The sequence below is a fragment of the Anolis carolinensis genome, chromosome 3, assembly GCF_035594765.1.
Source record: "Anolis carolinensis isolate JA03-04 chromosome 3, rAnoCar3.1.pri, whole genome shotgun sequence".
NCBI classification, from domain to species: Eukaryota; Metazoa; Chordata; class Lepidosauria; order Squamata; family Dactyloidae; genus Anolis; species Anolis carolinensis.
The window spans coordinates 46,085,061-46,104,585 of record NC_085843.1 but is presented as its reverse complement, the minus strand read 5'-3'; positions in this window follow the sequence as shown (position 1 = coordinate 46,104,585).

Sequence of the window (19,525 nt, the reverse complement as noted above, 5' to 3'; positions counted from 1 at the left end):
TAAAATATGAAATATCATCTCCTTGCTCAATACCCACTTGCTGATTCTTAATATTAGATGTTTTGTCAATCTTGAGTTTTACTGTGTATGAATGACCCATAGATGGACAAAAGAAAGCACTGTAGATTATTTACAGTTTAATGCCAGAATAGTGAAAGTCCTTGCTAGTTGTCAGGACCCAAGCTGCAGAGCACCAATAACCATGCGCAGAGACCAGAATCTATCTAATATCTTTATTAAAGGAATATATAAAGTCAATAAAAACAAGTGAAGAATAAAGTTCAGAAGTAGACCTTTCAGGAAAGGTCAAATATAGTCCAGGAAAACAATGTCCAATATGAGATATTAGAGTCCAAAGTTATAATCCAATAACCGAAACACACACTTGCCGAGCAAGTGTGGGGAAATGACAGGGTCCTTTAGTCCAAAGGAGCTTGACAACAAGGCTGGAAAACAAACTAGATTCTTGGCAACAAGACTTGATACGTGGCAACAAGAAGCAAGAAGCAAGAACGAGGTCCGAGGCGAGGTCCGGGAACAAGGCAGGCTTGGAATTAGAACAAGGTCCGTGGCAAGGTCCTGGAAACAAGGAACTGGAGTAGCGTAGTCCACACACGATCCACTCCTGAAGCTGACGAATTGACTCCGCAAGGATCCCCTTGCGGGTAAACACCTATATAGGATCTTGTTTTCCCGCCAAGGAACACTTTCCCTGGGGAACAAGAAGTGAAACCCATACTGTGTCCAGATGCATGACTCCTTAAGATTTCCCAAGGGAAACAGGCTTAATCAGCTAATTGTCTGGCAGCGATTCTGGCGCTTCGGCGATTCGCCTCCCTAGCGCCTCTATCTCGATTATAATTATCCTTACGAGAGAACGGGGGAGAATTCTGCCCAAGGCTTGTTTGGCTGACTTCTGGAGGGCAAACATCCTGCAGGTGCAAGGGCTCCAATTCTGGCTGAAACGGTGGGAAACCAAAGTTTTCCTCTTCGTCTGCCACAATAGTACTAGGAACGGGACTACATGGCCCATGAGACATCACACTAGTGTACTTCCATCTAGTTCCCGCTTAGAACAAGCAACTATGGAAAGTTGTTGCATAAAAAATCTTGAAAGAAGTTTCACAATGTTTGCATAAGTGTTTTGTATAGCTTGTGCAATAACAAATCTATTGGATACTCCCTATGACAATATGCAACAGTGTGCAGTAGGCTAGTAAAATGGCAAAACTGAAAACAGGAAATTTGTTTTTGCCTTTGCAGATTAAACACTATTGTGTGAATACAGTAATTCTTGAAAAATCTAATTTTAATTTTCTCTGTATCAAGAAGGACCCAAGACATTTTGCTGACTTAGGGTACATTTACACTGTAGAATTAATGAAGTTTGATACCATTTAAACCACCATGGCTCAATGCTATAGAATTTTGGAACCTGTGGTTTTACAAATACTTTAGCCTTCTGTGACAGAGTGCTGGTGCATAACTAAACCACAAATCCAAGAATTCCATAGCATGTAGCCACGGCTGTTTTAGAGGTTTCAGACTGCAATAATTATTAGATTTCATTATTATTCTAATTTTAATGCTACTTTTCTTTGGTTATAAATTTATTGATGTTATTTGTATTATTTTGATTGGTGTGTATTTGACGATGGCATTGAACGTTTGCCTCTTTTGTATGTAAACCGCTCTGAGTCCCTCTGGGGAGTGAAGGTGGTCTATGAATAAAGTTGTTGTTGTTATTATTATTAATATTATTATGACACAGCAAACAAGATAGATATGCTGGATTTCATTATTATTATTATTATTATTTAGAAGGATTTCATGGCTGGAATCACTGGGTTGTTGTGTATTTTCCAGGCTGTATGGCCATGTTCCAGAAGCATTCTTTCCTGAAATTTTGCCCACATCTATGGCAGGCATTCTCAGAGGTTTTGGGGTATACCTCACAACCTCTGAGGATGTCTGCCATAGATGTGGGTGAAATGTCAGGAGATAATGCTTTTGGAACATGGCCAGATAGCCCGGAAAACACACAACAACCCTATTATTGTTGTTGCTGTTGTTGTTTGTTGTTGTACAGTGTAAATACACTCTTAAGCAGAGTAAGAAGTTCTGTCCTCAATCTATCCTGATGCCAGATCAAGATAGTGAGTACTTCAAACTGATTATGTTGTTTTGACACACGAGGTGGAAAATTGCACAATTTTTTTCACTTGCCCTGCCAGAAAATGTATAATAGCAAATTGTATAAATTACAATAATTTGCTCTCACAATAACTGGGCTGGTGCTGCTGGGAAACAGCAATACTGGCCAATTCCGGCAGTGTGGTCCTAACTTATCAACAATGTTACCAGCAGTAAGGTTCATATATATGAAGAGAAAAAAGAAGTACAAGGGAACCAAATTCATCAAGCATATGAAAGAAAACTTAACAGCAATCTGATGCTTCATCTGCCTTCATGGTCTGCTACATTTTCATCATGGTTCAGAGATGGAAAAATGAAAGGAAGGAAAGCTTAGGAACAAAAGCTTTTGCAGCTGGCAAGGCGCACAAAACTGTTAACTTGATCACATTTCAGTTTCTGAGCCAGCCATATAGGGCATGCAATATATACAACTCACAACTAGGGTGTGAAAGAAGGCATCCCATCAATTATTGCTGAGGAACACATTTTGAGCCTCTCTGTTTTCAGATACTTCTAACTTTCTGGAGGAAAAAAATGCTTTTGGGCAAAACTTTTCTGCAATGTTTTAGTCCAGGGGGTATATTTTAAAATTCTCTCTATAGTACTACTCAAAGTTTCTAAGCCCAGTTGAGTTTTATATGCTAATTTTTGGTTTGACATATTTGTGAAAATGTCTCCCTTTTTATTCTGCTCATTAAGATTTAGTAGATATTACAGAGTCAAGGACAATAGCTACTAGCCATGCATATTCTAGAGGTGTCTCACAGCCCTTCAATAATTCACCTCTACACTTCCTCCAGACATCCTTGTCATATGCTTCTGCAGTCCAAGTTCTTTTGCATTTAGTTCAAGGTAGTTAGCAGCAAAGCTGAGATTCTGCAGCTCTGTGGACATTGCCATTTAAAAGGTTACATTTTGTTAATAAATATGGAAATCAGTCAGCACAGAGTTCCAATGGCGTTGTTTCTAAGTAGATTGCATGCCAAGAGATTAGTGATACCAACTTTGATTTCATAGGATTCAGCACTGCCTATCATTCTTTGAAAACAGGGGATAGCAAAAAAGCTGAAGCTGAATTCTGAGGCTGGGAAAGATATTAGTGGTGGAAACAAGGCATGGTAGTGGACAGGAGCTTCAACTCAAGAATATCAAAGCTGCATTAATAAGATGCATTTATTATTTGTTGTTGTGCCCTGTCAACCTGCCCTAAGAAGATATAACTACTACTACTACTACTACTACTACTGCTTTATTATTGTGTCCCGCCACCATCTTCCCGAAGGGGCTTGGGGCGGCTTACACATGACATAAGGTGCCTAAAAACAGAACATAAAATCAAAGACAATTTAAAATACAATTAAATAAAACATATAGGCATATAAAAGAACAACTTAAAACTCAGTTAAAACAGCGCTCATCAACCAATGGTGGTAAGCTACTATAAACATGGTTAGGCTGTAAACAATAGGACAGGAATAGGATAAGTGCAAAGCTGTAACCATGGGACAAGGGCATGGGATGAAGTGCAAGGCTGCATAACAATTGCGTAGATCAACTAGGTACTAGGCATTCTCAAAAGCTTGTTTTAACAGCCAGGTCTTCAGGTCTCTACGAAAGGAGGACAGTGGGGGGGCCTGCCGAATCTCCCTGGGGAGAGAGTTCCAAATCCGGGGGGCCACCACCAAGAAGGCCTTCTCCCTCGTCTCCATCAACCGTGCTTGTTATGGTGGTGGGACTGAGAGAAGGGTCTCCCTGGCAGATCTTAGATCCTGTGCCGGTTCATTAGGAGAGGGGATGCCTTCAAGAGGCTCTGTTGTTAACAGCCTGTTTCAGCTGTGGCTTAAATTAATTCATCTATATCAACGTCTTCTTCTTTTCTTTCTACTTGCAGCTTCACCAAGCATTCTGAATGCTGCCATTTCATGATGTGTTCAAAATATGAAAATCCTAGTTAAGTCATTTTGGCTTCTTATGAGTGTCTAGGCATGATATGTTCTTGGTCCCAATTCTTATTAGAAGAAGGAAAATATAATAAGAGGAAGAGAAATCTTTTTCCAAGAAGCTAAGCATTGTATAGAAATACCATCACCTATGTTTCTACCATCACATTGATATAAATCAATGACATAATATACATAATTAATTACCTTTTCTGTCATTCACATAGCCATTCAATATTCTGTACTGATCATGCTCAGTCATCATCAAGTGCTTTGAGGCTTTTATTTCTTTCTACTGTATTCCATTTTAGAAGTGTTTTCAGATATCCTTGTCAAAACACAGCTAAAAGTGTCTCCAGAGGGTCCTAAACTGATTCAAAATACATAGAAAATGCTATTTGTTAAAAAGTTATTATGTAATTTTTTCTTGATGTAATTATTAATAAAAAATAATTTTGTTTCTACTCATTATGTTATTTTTGAAATGTAGCATCCCTATTAACTCGGTTGTTCACAGTTTCTTACTTGCAAGTGCTGAGAAAGTTTACACACAAACAGGACCACATCAAGCTATGTTTCTGATGAAGTTATACTGTGAGGAAAACAAAGAGAAGTCAGCTTACTGTCTTCTGTAGTATTAACTCATGGTAGAAGTTTACCATGATTACTATTCTTTTGTAAGATTTTATGCATTTTCCCATTCGAAGTTACAGGTTTGATTTCAGCCAGCTGGAGATTTTTTAGTTAAAGTTCAGTATCTTTTATAAGTTGATCCTATGTAGTCCGATTTAAGCTCCACAAAGTTCTACAGATCTAACTCTTAGATAACTATATATCGGATTGCATCTATATCCAAGAAATATAACTCCAAGGCTTTATTGTTTTATCATTCTTTTTGTTGCTTCTTTTCTATGTCTGTATGTTCACCATGAGTATGATAATGGGGACAGGGATTTAGGCATGTCAGGATGAACTCCTATAGTGTAAATGTTACCATTATACTGGAGCCCCCAGTGGCATAGTGGATTAAAGCCTTGTGACTTGAGGTTGGGTTGCTGATCTGAAAGCTGCCAGGTTCGAATCCCACCCGGGGAGAGCGTGGATGAGCTCCCTTTATCAGCTCCAGCTCCATGCAGGGACATGAGAGAAGCCTCCCACAAGGATAATAAAAAAACATCCGGGTGTCCCCTGGGCAACGTCCTCGCAGACGGCCAATTCTCTCACACCAGAAGCGACTTGCAGTTTCTCAAGTCGCTCCTGACACGAAAAAAACCCCATTATACTGTTGTCTGAAACAAGAGATCAATACAGTGAGTGCCATGTGGGTTAGTGACATTGGCACTTATGTACAAAATCACAGCTTGATATTGCCTTACAGCAGTGGTTCTCAACCTGTGGATCCCCAGATGTTTTGGCCTTCAACTCCCAGAAATCTTAACAGTGGGTAAACTGGCTGAGGTTTCTGGGAATTGTAGGCCAAAACACCTGGGGACCCACAGGTTGAGAACCACTGCCTTACAGGTTTACTGTAACAAAAGCTGTATGAGAAAAAAGTCTAGGAACAATTACTACACACAAGATCATATGCTCCGTTAACAGTGAGTTTGCATAATATGCACCAAATCATATACATCCATTGTTAAATCTGAATCTATTCAAAATAGATGTATGGTAAAATACGTAAGATTTAAAAATGTCACTTCCCTATGTAAAACATTCCAGCTACTCATATTTTGGGCATCCAGCAAACACATTCATGCATGTACTATTTACAGGTTGATACTTCCATAAAGATTTGTGTGTGAGATACTAGTTGTGAACCCACACTTATTTCATTAGGAAAAGGATGGACATAATTGTATGAGATTGTCCAAGACAGTTGCCAGAGTGCAAAATGTATGTCTCTAAGCATAAAGTCTTTTAAGGGGGTGAATAAATTTGAATAAGGGACAGGTTTGAGGAAATTGTAATTTGCTTCCTCCAGGAGAAGAAGAAGCAGCTCAATTAACTGAATAAATTATTCATTGTGAAATATTTCCCAGCTCTAGCACCATCTCCATCTCCATTTAGTTCTTGGCATCTTTACTAAGGTTGCTAACAAGGGTACCAATTAGTGCCAGAGAGAGGTGATTAATGTCTTGTTGAAAAACAACATCACCCTCTGCATCCCTAGTTTTGGGCTGGTAAGTAGCATATACTAAAATGCTGAAAGACAAGAGATATGTCTAGTCTAATCCAAACAAGGACATCACATGAAGATTGTACAAAATATATAAAAGCAATGTGAAACATGCCTTTGGTTGAAGAAAATTAAATACATTTGCATAATACCTAGGTGCCAAGATTTCATTTTGACACTAATAAAAAAATAAAATGTAATTAAAAATGGCTCAGCATCTATTATTCACAGTCAGAAAGCAACTAAATGGAATCTGCAGCCATGTACCTGTTTTCTTTTCATGTCTTGAAGCTAGAAATGGGAGGAAAAAAATAAAGCTCTGGACTGGATCAGTGAGTGATGGGAAAATCAGCCCTATAAATATGACATGTTTTTTTTGGCTTCCTTGAGTTTCTTTGCACTGGCCCTGTACCCGAGTGTCAACCAGGTATCACTCCTGGACATCCAGGTGATGTCTAGGGGCATCTGATCCATAATGTAGAATAAAACTAGTTAACCTGCTTTTAATCCATTTTCGAGGAGATTGCAAATGCTCTGAGGTTTCAGCAGAACTCCGAAGCAGTCCCACACTCCTAGGTAAATGTGGGCAGCTGGACCAGCTCTAATTTGAACCAGTTTGTTGTTCACCATCCCCTTTTTCCTGTGTTCTGTGAGACATGAAAGAGGGATGGATTGCATTTATGCCTTTCCCTGTATCAGCTAGTCATGGAGCTCCAGACAGACATCAGCAAAAAAAAAGCAGACATCCCTGCTTGACCAGGGAAAAGAAGTGACAGATTTGGTGACTGTGTAGTTAGTTGTGCCCTTTTCCTCTCAGCAATGTCTTACTAGAGTTAAATTCCCAAAACCCACACTGTATTTCGTTGTTCAGATAGCATAAACTTCTAATGAGATGATATTAATGGAAAAAGAGAGACAGAAAATGAAACATATGCCACCCAACAAAGGTTGGGCCAACACATATGAACAACTTCTTTTTTATATCATTTTCACACCATGGAACATGCACAGCAGCAACCCTACAATTAGATTTCCAGGATGTATAATACGATAAGAAGTTTGCACAACTCATTTATCACAAATAAATAATGTTTGTTTCAATGTCCTGGAGAGTGTCCTTCTGTATGGCTGCTGATGACCTTCGAATAGAAAAGGATAGGAAAATGGGGGTGAGGATGGAATTATGCACTAATTCACAAGAAAATGTAATTATTTCTAGGATGTGGTCTATAGACAGAAAGGTAAAGCATCATACAGTATTCTGACTATATATCCGATTATCTTAACTCAAGAGTATGAAATGATAGCTTCAGAATGACAAAAGACACAACAATATATAATCATGATTTCCTACATGAAAAGAACAGTTAGAATAAAAAAGCATGTGATCCCAACTTGTGAAAGTGGAACTGATAAGATAATGACATAATGCTTTCAGTGTAATATTGGATCCCGCAAAGCAATAAATCAGATCAAATTCAGCACAAAAACTACAAAATATTTCATTTTTGTCACTGACAAATTAACATCAATTGAAGATGAATTACTTGTGGTGGGTGAGAGACAGGCCTGTTGCCAGGGGTGTGTGTGTGTGTTAGGGGCTCAACCCTCCCCCCTGAAATTTTCAAAAACCCCTCCAAAAAAAAATTCTGGCTATGTCCCTGGTGAGAGAGAATATCCCCCCTCTTTTTTGTTTTAGTAACAGAGGTTTTGGAAGCAGTTTTGATATTTGGGTAACAAATCAGCTTTGTTTCTTCCTCCATCTATATTGTTGTCAATATTCCATGATCAAACTGTGATACAGTTTATTGGAAATATTGAGATAGAGACAGAATCAAATTTCAGTCTGAGGGTTAGTTGGTCTTATTAGAATGTCACTTATTAGGATGTCTGCTAGTTGGACACAACTTGCCTTCAGAAACTTCATATTGTGGGTGCACACATATGTGGAGTTAGTTTCCAAAAAGTACCAAATCCCCCAAAATTGAAAAAAAAGAGTTATGTCCTAAACTATCAAAATGTATCAAATTTATATATCGTGTCAGAAGCGAACTGAGGGTACAGTTGTAATGTATTTAAAAACACAAGCAAAGTTTAAAAACTTGGCATTATACTCAATGTCCTTTGACCAGTAGCTGGCCACTTGGAGTGCCTCTGGTGTTGCTATAAGAAGTTCGTCCCTTGTGCATGTGGCAGGGCTCAGACTGCATTGTACTAGGTGGTCTGGGATTTGCTCTTCTCCACACTCGCATGTCAAGGACTCCACTTTGTAGCCCCATTTCTTAAGGTTGGTTCTGCATCTCGTGGTGCCAACGTGCAGTCTGTTCAGTGCCTTCCAAGTCACCCAGCCTTCTGTGTGCCCAGGAGGGAGTCTCTCATTTGGTATCAGCCAAGGATTGAGGTTCCAGGTTTTAGCCTGCCACTTTTGGACTCTCACTTGCTGAGGTGTTCCTGCGAGTATCTCTGTAGATCTTAGAAAACTATTTCTTGATTTAAGATGTTGGCATGCTGGCTGATATTCGAACAGGGGATGGACTGGTGATCTCACTGCCTTAGACCTTTCATTGTTGGCTGCTACTTCCCGGTGGATGTGAAGTGGTGCAATACAGGCTAAACAGTATAATTTCTCCAGTGGTGTGGGGAAAAGACATCCTGTGATAATGCCGTATGTCTCAATATATAAAATTATATATGGGATTAGAATATTACAATTTATAGCAAAAGAATGCATATCCTCAACACATCTTTTTGAAAATAATGCATAGAAAAACATAATGTCATTTTTTTTCTTTGTAGAAATGTGTTATAAAAATAAAGTGAATGAGCAAAAGCACTGCAGAGATTTAATTTAGACAACAGAGGAAGTCTTTCAATTGTGTAAATATTTTTAAAAATCCCACTAATGACACAAGTTGGAAAAAACAAAGCACATATACAGGCTGATTGAAAAATCTCAGATTTTTTTCCTGTTCTTTCCTATTTTAAATTTAGTTAAAATAAATAAATCTAAGTAGTGGGTAATTGTATTAAGACCTGATGAAAGAAAATATTATCAAATAAAAAACATGTATGGATCTTGCACTTTGTAGATGTGCATGTCCCCAATAAAATAGACCTGCATATAGTAGTGGCAGTCAGGTAATGTAGATAATTGAAACAGGGCTATCTTGAACTGTCAGATTAAATGAAATAAATGTACATCGTTTACATTTATAAATTCCCCATGGAGTGAAGTGAGTTCTATTAAACATGAGTTCATTCATAGAGCATACAACGGTTGTGGGTAGCACATTCTTTTCTATTTTGTGGTTTGAAAGGTGAGAAACTCCTGTTCTTTATTTCCAAATTGCCCTAAATGAGCTTGCCTTTGCTGTCATGAAACCCTTTATTTTGCAATCCAATACATTGCCCATTTGGCATTCTGCATATACTGTGGTTCCTCCGCCATCCCAATAAATCATGTCCTGAATGGTAATAAACATTTCCACTATATGAACAGGAAGCAATAAGTAACACAGTGCTAGAAGGATTCTGCAGATCACCACATATGGGAGGAAAGAAACCCAACACTCACATTATTCACTTTTAATTATTCTCATAGGTAGATAAAACTGTCTTTTTAGTCAGCCACTTTGCCAGTACATGATTATTTTCCCATTTCTGAACCAAAATATATATTTGGAGTTTTGATGGAAGAGGAGTGAAATGAAGAAAGTTAATTAAATGACAATCAAGTGCATGTCACGGGCTTCAAGGACAAAAGATGAGAGACCAAGGACAACAAATTGCAAAATATGGTGCTGTGCCTTATTAAATTTCGCCCCCTTTTGATAATCAATGAGCCGCATAATTGATAGCAGGAATGACAGGTCTGTAATTTGGAAGAACTTAGATTGTGAGCTGCAATGTGAGCTGCAAAATATTTATTGTAGAGTACTTCTGAAGTAGCTCATCAGATTTCCACACACTTTAAGAGGAATATTTTGGCATTAAATGGTCCATATATATAGTTCTACTGAAATTAATTGTGAGCACAAGATTTCAGATTAAAACTTCTGTTTTTGTAGCAGGTTCAAGCTTTAAAATAATAAAGGCTCACCTTAAAACATTTTGCTTCTTTAGACAGATTGTGCAGGGCCCTTTAACATTATATTGTTATACCACTATTATGCATTTTTACTTGACACGGAAACATCATATGGCATCCTGGTTTTCTACTTAGGCAAGGCACTAAAAGGTTCCTGCTGAAAATTCTAAATGTCCCAGGGTTCTACTGGAAATTGCCATGGGAAATAAAGTGGAACCTAGTGCTATAAACTGTGTAATGGGAAAGAGCCCTATCACTGATTCCATATTTCTTCATAGTGGGTATCACCTGGAATCAGTCACATTATGTTAGCACAAGGAAGAAAAGTTCACATTCAGTCTTCCCCTGAGAGTGAAAATATCAAAACTAAACAGCTTTTTCTATTCTTCTGTTTCACACTGCTTAAAGGTTGGTCTGGCCCTGGATGCAGCTGAAAAAAGTTACTGATTCAGATCATAACTCACAGAAACTCTCAGCTATCATGGCCAGTAGACATGATAGTGCATGATTCTGGGTATTAAAGCCCAAACATTAGCTTTCTCAAGCTCTGGGATTTTAGATACATGATAATGAAAACCAAATCATTTAGATCTTTTCATTATGGAGCCTTTCATTAATTTCTACCTGTTCCACAAATGGTAAAAGAGAGAGCAGCATTGCAAAGAAAACTGACAATTGAACAAACATACAGACATTGTTGCCATTATATCCTATCCCTCGCTGTCCATGTAACAAGCCCCAAAACAAAGAAGAAGATGGAGAATATGATAAAGGAAAGTGTGGAGAAGGAGAGAAAAAAGAAGAAAGGAAGAAGAAAAAAGAAAGGTGTTATAGATATACATTTAGTCATACAGTAGAGTCTCACTTATCTAACACTCGCTTATCCAATGTTCTGGATTATCCAACACATTTTTGTAGTCAATGTTTTCAATACATCGTGATATTTTGGTGCTAAATTCGTAAATACAGTAATTACTACATAGCATTACTGCGTATTGAACTACTTTTTCTGTCAAATTTGTTGTATAACATGATGTTTTGGTGCTTAATTTGTAAAATCATAACCTAATCTGATGTTTAATAGGCTTTTCCTTAATCTCTCCTTATTATCCAACATATTCGCTTATCCAACGTTCTGCTGGCCCGTTATGTTGGATAAGTGAGACTCTACTGTACCTTTAAAAAAGTTTTGATACTATATATGCAAAGTATATTCTTTCCCATTGAATGAAATTAGGCCACAGCAACCCGTAGCCGTGTACAGCTAGTAAACAATTATATTGTGTACTAGCTGTACCTGGCCCCGTGTTGCTGTGGTCTAGTCTGGTTCAATGGGAAAGAAACGATAGAGAAAAAGCAGGTATCAGATATATGTGATTTCACAATGCTTGTGGGTTGGAAATATTTGTGGTTGTTCCATTGTCCCTGTCAGTTGGTCATCCTCAGACCTCCGGCCTCCCTGCAGGCCTCTTCCATCTCTGCCATTGCCTTGGAGGTGATTCCCATTGTGGCCCTTCTTCCCCTCTGCTGCCTTACACCCTTCCCTTTCTGCCACCACATCCCATTTTGCCTCAGCCCTCACTGTCTTTGTACACCCTTCTCCTCCTTCCTTAAACAGTTGTTTGTAGTAGCAGCTGTTGCTTTTTTGTTCAGCAGAAGGTGCTGTTTGTGAACCAAAGCATGGTTTTATCTGTTTCAGGTGTGACAGATGTGTAATAGAGATATGTGAATAGTTTTAAACACTTGCCACTTAGAATGCTATGTTGTATCCAGATTTCAAAGCAATCGATGAAGTAGTTTGGGAGATACGAGGTCTCTCACAAATGGACATTGCATTTTTATTTATATAGATAGGCAGATGAAGCAGGTAAGTACATGGGCTGTGAAGACCACACTACTTGTCATATCTTAGTGCTGCTGCTCTGATGGAAACAATTAGCCTATTTAAGAGACACAGTTTCTAGGCATTCTGTAATCCCTTCCTCACAATCTCGCATACCTCAGAGCCAGATCAAATAGAGCAGCAACCTGGGTATTCAGTTGGAAAAGCAAAGGTCTATAAAGGTGCAATGTCTGGAAATAATCTTAGTGGTTTTGAGATCATTCTGCCTGTTACATAAATAGAATAACTACCTGATCTTGTAAAAATGCTGTATCGTGTTGGACAGGATTCTGTAGCCCATAGTACTGATTAAAAGTAATGAAGAAACTGATATGAAAGGGATTATAATCAGGGAAAGCACACAACTCCAAGTCATTAGAATTATCTTCTCGGAAGAAAGCAAAAGATGGATACCAAATTATGGGATATCAGGTAGAATATTTCATCATGAATCTTCTTCACATGCATTAAGATATGCTCCTATCTAACCTAGGAAAACAAGGAAGCTTACTGGCAGGACATCTATTCACAATTATGTATGTATAATCAGCTTATGTATATAATCTGTTTATATACATAAGCTGATTATACATACATAAACTGAAACATAAATTATTCAGAGGCCAAAATGCCTTTCCTAAAACTATCCCTGAGTAATAAGCACCATAGCCACAGAAGCAGCAATGCAACTTGCTCAGCTGCATTTACTAGATACTTCTGCCTGAAAATAACTTCTTTTTTTGCCTACTGAAGCACAGAAGCAATAAGCCTCAGTACTTTTTGTTGTCAAACTTAGGGCCTGTCCTCATTCTCAAAGCCAACTATATTGAGCTGTGTAGTTTTCAATAAGTCACTGCAAATAGCTGAAGGGAGGGGGGTGCATATCTCTGTGTGCACTGAATGGCTACAAATAGTATCTGCCAGCAGAATGAAAAATTCAGTGATGCCAGAGAGCACGTTTAGAAAGAGCAAGGCCTTTCACTGATAGAGATGGCATTGATTCTATAAAATTAATCTGCCGCATTTGAACAGACAAAAGCAGAATGCCCAGAGAGACAGAGACAGAGACACTGCAAGTACTAGAAATAAAATTAAGGCAATGTGGCTGGGCTGCGAATACCTGGCTGCCTGTCTTCCTGATAATGGCAGCAGAAACAATAACAGACTTCAGCAGAAATGATGAAATCAGCCAGTTAACTATATAATTTGTATCTGGTATTTGCTGCCCATAATGACAGTTTATGCAGCTACAGCAATCAGTGGAAGAAAACAAGAAGAGCATTTGGAAATCTTATTGAAGAATGCCTGTTTTTTCATGGGTGTGGAAAGGGAAGGAAATGACATTACTACAGCACAGCATGGCCTAGAACTCCAGTGTGTGTGTAAAGAATTATTGGAACAAAGAAAACAAGTAATAAGAGAGTAAGGCAGATTTTAATGCAGCCCTGTCTGGTTCACTAGGGTATAATTACAGGACCCGTTTTCAAACCTTTCTGTGTAAAAATACTTGGCACATACAGAAGATAGACTCTTTCTTTTTTTTCCTAGATGTGGCAAAATTATATTGGGTGCAAGTACCTGAAAATGACAGCATAATTTAGGACCAGTGATGCTGAAGGTGATCATGATTAGCTTTGGGGTTTCAGATGCCATATTACAAGTGGCAGGCACTGTTTACTTCTAGCCACAGGTAACGGAAGGTAATCAGCGTGCCAACTTTATAATGCAAATAATGCAGCAATTCCAACTGAGTTAATTAGAACATCCTCATCTTTCAGCAAAGCAGTCACATAACGTGCCAAAAGCTGGGCAAGAAGGAGGAAGCCAAATGTTTCCTTCAGCCTTGACCAAGGAAATGTAGAGAAGCTATGAAATGAAATGAATGAGGTAGGAAATTACTGTAAAATCTGCCAGTAAATTCTTTTTACAAGTTGATAATTAAGTGGGTTCAGAGAAAATCTGCAATGCTTCAATCAAACTGCTATGAATAGATAACAAGCCATGCTGAGATATCAGGAAGAAAGGAGGGACATTCATATAGCAAAGTAAGGTTCCCCTCCCCAACAACACTAGAGCCATAGATGATGAAATATTTGTTGTAGAATACATACAAACACTCACACAAAGTTACCAGAAAGTGAAAAAGGCCCTGTAAACTCTTAACAGATAGATAGAACATGGGGTTTTTTAAATCAGGTTTTGATTATTATCTAGTTGCATGAAAAGTAATGCCTGCTGAAATTATCTTGTCAAGATGAGACTTAAAAGTACAGAAGTCTCACATTTTTCCTCTGGTAACCCTACACACACACTTGATATTTCACTTTTCTGGCAGATAATAACAATTAAAACCAATAGATTTCATTGCCACACTACTTCCCAACAGCAATCTAACAAACATAGATGCAAATACAGCAGATGAAACAGAGGCAATGGATATAATCCACCTATTTGATAAAGAAACACTTGCCTGAATGGCAATTTTTTTGCAATATGATGAAATTCCCTAAGAGAAAGAGTCCACTACCAGGGCAAATCATCCTGATGTGAAGAATTCTAATGTTTACCTGCAGCTATGACTAAGATCTTTTATTTCACTACCAGAAGACAAATCTGTGCTGTAGGCAGGGCATACAGAAAGGCTTTTATCAGATGTATGTAAGATGCTGTAGGATGAAGCAGTCCCTAAGTTATTATAAAGCTAATCCAACAAGGGTTTTAAAGGTGATTACCAGCACTTTGAATTCTGCCTGGGAAAAATTGTAAGTAAGCCACACTTGCAAGGTTGAATAATATGATCCCTTAAGCAAGTGTCAACCAGCATTCTTATTAATACATTTGGAGTTTCCAAAAAACTTTCAAATGCAGCCCCGTATATAAAAATAATACAAGCTAAAAGTAAGTCAAGTATTATTGTGGCCGGATCTGATCTTATCCAGAATATAGTTTAGTGGTTTAGAAGACACTGCTGGAAACCATGAACTCCTTGAATATTTTTCCTTAAATATATTACTACAGTAGAGTCTCACTTATCCAAGCTAAACGGGCCGGCAGAAGCTTGAATAAGCGAATATCTTGAATAATAAGGAGGGATTAAGGAAAAGCCTATTAAACATCAAATTAGGTTATGATTTTACAAATTAAGCACCAAAACATCATGTTATACAACAAATTTGACAGAAAAAGTAGTTCAATACACATAAATGTTATGTTGTAATTACTGTATTTATGAATTTAGCACCAAAATATCATGATATATTGAAAACATTGACTACAAAAATGGCTTGGATAATCCAGAGGCTTGGATAAGCGAGGCTTGGATTAGTGAGACTCTACTGTACTTTTTTCTACATTTCACTTTGACCATTCCTGACACAGCATGGTTTTTTGGCCTAATTTATTAAATTAAAATTAGCTATTTATTACCATAAGACACTGCCTAATGCCAGTTTGACTAACCATTATCTCTTCTGACTGGCAGTAGGATCTCAAGACAGAAATCTTTCACCTCATCAACTACTCTTATCATTTTAATTAGAAAGGTCAGAGGTCATAATTACATACTGCCACCAATTTAGGGGTACACCAAGGTTAAAAACAGTCTGGGAGTAAGAATTGGACTGGTTTTCCCCTTTAAAAAACTCTGAGCAAGTAAAGCCAAGGTTATTTTCTGAAAAAATAGGAACTGTTAACAGTACTTTCATTTTGTTTATATGCTTACACTGTATCTGATCTACATGAAGAAGTCCAGCTTTGGTTTCAGTAGGGATCATGGCACATATTTATTTCTTTATTTGCCCTGATCTGAGGATTTCTATATCAGTGGTGATCAGACTTTTATTCTATCCTGCTCTGTCAAATTGTTTCTTGTGTTGTCGGAACCAGTGATACCAATAGTGGAATTCCCATTAAATATTCATGTGGGAAATGCTTCTGTATCCTTTGGGAAAAGACTATGATGAAAATAGAAAATACCAATGTAGATATTACCCATACATAAACTTGTTAATTGTATTTCTTTGTGAGTTATTTAAGGTGAGAAAGGTGGAATGTCAGTTTAATAAGCAAAAAAAATATTTGTCATTGAACATGGAATTTAATGAGTACATGCAATGTTTGTCATTGAACAACTACTTCTCTCCCCAAGAACTCAAAATGAACTGATCCTTGAAATGTTTTCTCATGCACTGGTCTCATGTGGTGTAAAGAAACAACTTCCATAATGTTCATTTCAGAATGTTAGAAGTTTTCTTAATGTACATCTACATTGTAGAATTAAAGCAGTTTGACACCACTTTAAATGTTCTATCTGATTTACTGGGCAGAGATGTGGGAGCAGGCACTCCGCGCCTGCCTTTTTTTCTTGGGTCCTCCTTCCCAGGAGCCCTAGCACCAACACACATGGCGTCCTGCTGGATGGTCATCCAAACATGGGCAGGCACCACTTTCTGTCCTGTTTGGTTGGGTCAAGGATTTTGCTGGATCTGCTGGTGAGCATAAAAACCAAAGCATGATCAGTTGCTTCTCAGCTGTTCTATCCATGTCCTATCCCCCCCCCCCCAAATAATCCTTGATTGCTTATGATTTTATTGTCTATTTCTAAATCTTTTTCTTTGTCACAACTTGTGGGAATTTGGCATCGGCCCTGAATCTGGTTTGTGTACCTTTTCCCCTTTTTGGAGGGGGTCGGGAGTGCATCCAGGAGGCTTATGAGGGGTCTAGCTGTGCCAATATCTCTGGATGGAACCAGTCGGTAAACTGCATGCTACCTCTACCATAGTTAGGTGGTATCAGTAAGCAGCGGGCTGTCTAATTCCTGATCCAGGACCCATGCATATCTGCCAACTCTGTTTCATTTGAAACCAATAAACAAGTTGTGGCCTTTTATTATCTCAACACACAATGTTTTGCCTTTCTTGGGCTGCAGCGGGGGGAGAATTGTTGCCCCTGCCCATTCAATAACCATGGCTCAATGCTATATAGAGCCATGGGAGTTGCAGTATGGTGAAGTACCAGCATTGTTTGGTAGAGAGAACTAAAGACCTTGTACAACTACAACTCCCATGATTCTATAGTATTGAGGCATGGGAATTAAAGTGGTGTCAAACTACATTAATTCTACAGTGTAGATGCATTTTTTATTTCATGTCAATGGAGAAACAAAGCATGATAGTCCGTAAACAGGGAATTCTGTAGCTTGTGTTTAAAAGCTGGAAAATGTGATGATTGATCAATGATTGTTTAAACTTATTGAAACTATTAATTCATAGAGCTTCCACCTCCCCGTTTTGTGGACTCAGTTATTGTATTTAACATTAAATTATTTATTACATATTGGTGATCTCCATGTGTTTATATCCAGGCCCCAGGCCCTTTATATCTGAAGGCCTGAGGAAGATTTCTGGAAGTATTTGAAACTTTTGCTTCCTTTGTTACATTTTTGTAACATTTGAGTAGCTCTAATAAAAAAGAGAGGGTTGCTTTATTCTGGATCATAGATCTCAGTGACAGTTCAGTTAAAAATGTCATGCCATTGTTAAGGTGGAGAACATAAATGAGGACAACAGAATATTGTTTTAAGACTGCTCATGATTGTGGAGTAGTACTACCGCAGAATGAAAATGGCCCAAAACATTTAAATGCTTTTCTGGAGTACTATACTTAAACACAAACACTCTGATAGAGACAATTATTAGCTAAATTACAATGTTCAGTGTATTCAAGTGCTCAGAAGTATGTTCCAACTACTCTGCCATTTTCAGTTCTCACTAATAGAAAACCACTGCCAAATGACTGATCATAACACAAAATCATAGACATTCAAACTGAAGTGATGGTTGACGATTTCCTTTTCTTGTGTTTTCATTTCATCTAGTTTTATTCTCTAACACCAGCCAGCTCATGTCAAAGTGACTGACACATTCAAGTGAGCAAAGTCTGTGATGCGTATTTCAAAACTACAAAACCAAGAGATGGGGAAATATCACTGAAACAAAAGTTCAGTATTTTTTTTTACAGAACATGGATATGATGCATTAAAAATAATGTTGTCACCTTTAAATAGTTTATTTTTTGGAAACACCGCTTATCTGGAATTTGAAGTAGAACTTCAAAAAAGAGGAATGATGAATATCTGACTAAAGTTTTAGGAATTGAAAATGTGGATACAATTCACAGAGAGGTGTTACCTTGTTTGGAAATGATAACTTATTGTGTAGTGTGTATAAAGCCAGCATAAGTCTCAATGTTTACTTTATTTGTTTCACAGTACATTACTACTGTTCTATTTTCTACATTTGTGTCTAGATAGTTTAATAATTAATGTGGAAAACAGGCATTGTTTTACCAAATTAAACTCACTGATCAACACCAACCACTTTTCCTGAAAAGTACACACCTTGAGGCCCAACTTTTAGATTCAGAGAGAGATATTGGATGCATCTACACTGTTGAGTGTAAGTAGTTTGACACCACCTGAACTGACATGGCTCAATGCAATGAAATCATGGGAGTTGTAGTTTTACAAAGTCTTTAGCCTTCTTTGCCAAAGAGCACTGGTGGCTCCTCCAATTACAACTTCCAGGATTCTGTACTGTAGCTTTGAACCATGGCAGTTAAAGTGGTGTTAAACTGCATTAAATCTACAGTGTACATCACTTCTTGAAGATGAAGAGAAAGGTAAGTGATTGGTGCCCTGGGATTGGTCCTGTAAGGTGTCTCACTACTAGTAACAATATTGTTCCTTAAAAATAATGTAATTGCTGCTACTGCTATTTCTTGATTGTGGGAGGCAGATATAAAAAGTTATATTCAATCATTACTGTGTAAATATTATTTTAGGAATAATTGGAATACATGTTTTTAAAGTACCGTATATACTTGAAGATAAGCCGAATTGTTCAGCCCTTATTTATGAGCTGAAAGGGCCTCCACCAGCTTACAATCGGATCAAGGTCAAGCCAGCAGCAAAGTCTGGAGGCTGTTGCTTGCAATATATGATATATTTATCTCTCATCTTACCATCCCTTATCAGTGTTTTCGTTTTCAAAGCCTCCCTTGCTCTTAACTAAGGGAATATTTTGAAAAGGGAAAGAAGCCCTTGCAAGTCAGGAAGAAACTTGCAAGGGATTATTTGTTAATCTCTGCTACAGATATATAGGCATTTCCCCCTGCAAACCTTTGCAATCCCTATGTACCTTTATATTTGTATCTATCTATCTATCTATCTATCTATCTAAATT